Here is a 1,968-nt window from a genome sequence, read left to right as displayed (position 1 = left end):
CTGCACTCCTGGAGAGCACTGCATTATCTGGAGCAGCTCTGCGAGAGGGGGCAGGAGCTGAGGCACAGCAGGGGGACACAAGACTATGTTGGAGGAGTATAGGTGGCTAAAATAACACAGTTAAGTGTAATTTGCTGCTGCATGCATTTTAAAAGTTCAAGCTGTGTCCCTGAATGGAGAAAAAAGCGTTTAGCAAAGCTCAGGGACTGCGTTTCCATCTGTGGTAAGAGATGACAATGAGGAGTGGAAAAATTTGTCAGTAAATTTGTGATTAGCTGAGAAATCCCACTGTAGGAAAATTGAGAATTTCTGGGAATTTATTATTCTGAGTAGTTCTGGCAGAAACAAAGTGACACAATCTTTTGGAAATGTCAAAGCTAATAATTTTAACTTCAAAAAATATTAAAGGATGTCTGTAATAAAAGACAATGGAATGAAGGTCGTAATAATCATCATGAAGATGATCTATTTTGCTGCTACATTCCAGGTTACAGCGGTTTCTCAGAATTTGGAAGATGCAGCCTCCCAAACCTGTGGACTGCACTCAGTAGCTGCATCTACACTGACAGCACTTGTGAATATTGCTGGAATACCTAGAGGTGTGACAAATCTGCAGGGGAAGATTTGTAAAGCAATTTGGATGATGTGGAGACCGTGGCTGTCTGTGCTGTGAACCACTGAGGGGACTTTTGCTTCTGACTAGCTCAGGTCTGGCCCTTCGGACAGCCTCTGTTAGCACCTGGAGTGCAATAGCAGTGCTCTTAAGCAGATTTTTCCTGTTCAGTTTCATCCCATTCCGTGCACTCCGGAGTTCTGGGATGCACGTTATCAGTGAGGAGGTGCACTCCTTCCACGAACAAAGGCAGTGCAGGTGCAGATCTGCTCAATCACATCCTAAAGCAGGGCACTGCAGCCCGCGATGCTCCAAGCTGGGAGCAGACACTGTGTTGTTGTACTTGGGTGGTTACTGTACTGAAAAAAAAACTGTACTCTGCCTACAAACTGCTCCATCAACCCGAGCAAGTGAGAGCAGGGGACTTGAGAGGATGACAGTGAATGGTGGATGTTCAAGTCCCTGTACCCAGAACTCGGGGAGAGATGAGGAACCCACGCAGCGGCCCGAAGCTGCCTCACAGCGACTCGCTCTGCAGCACATGGCTGTCACCTGCTTGAACCACACTGCCCTGCTGCTCCCACCTGCAGGGGCCAGAGCGGTGAGGCGGCTGCTGGGCTCCAGCCGGAGCATGGATCACATCCTGGGTGATTCCCGAGCCTTTCCTGGAGGGCTGTGACGATGGAGAAGGGCCCTGAGGGGAAGCCGCGTGAGGAGAGACTGGGGGGAGACTCCATTGCGGTTACAGCTTGAGGGGAAGAGGAGGGGCAGGCACTGAGCTCTTCTCTGTGGTGACAGTGACGGGACTCCGAGGGAATGGCCTGGAGTTGTGTTGGGAAAATTTAGGTTGGATGTAAGGAAAAAATCCTTCCCTTACAGAGCGGCTGGGCACTGGAATACGCTCCCCAGGGAAGTGGTCACAGCACCGAGCTCAAGAAGTGCTTGGAAAATGCTGTCAGGCACAGGGTGTGATTCTTGGGGATGTCCTGTGCAGGGTCAGGAGCTGGACTCGATGATCCTTGTGGGTCCCAACCAGCTTGGAATACGCTGGGATCTTACGCAGAGTATGAAACCTGATGCCTGCCCAGCCTTGACCTGATCTCTCCTGTAGGGCCCTAAGTCACCCCGCAGTTACAGGCACGACTTCCGCTCCCTACCCGGGCTCAGAGCCCCCGCGGGATCCCGGCGGATCCATCCCGGGGGATCCCGGCGCGCTCCGTCCCGGGAGCCGCCGGCAGCGCGCGGCCCGGCCGGGCCCCGCAGCGCCCCCACCGGCGGCGGCGCCACAGCCGCGCGCGCCCCGCTCCCCGCCGGCCCCGCCGCGCGAAGGGGGGAAGTCTCGCGAGCGCGGGCTC

Source organism: Sturnus vulgaris, chromosome 4 (genome assembly GCF_052056855.1).
Source record: "Sturnus vulgaris isolate bStuVul1 chromosome 4, bStuVul1.hap1, whole genome shotgun sequence".
Taxonomy (NCBI): Eukaryota; Metazoa; Chordata; class Aves; order Passeriformes; family Sturnidae; genus Sturnus; species Sturnus vulgaris.
The sequence above is the reverse complement of the archived record's forward strand: the minus strand, read 5'-3'. Positions refer to the sequence as shown.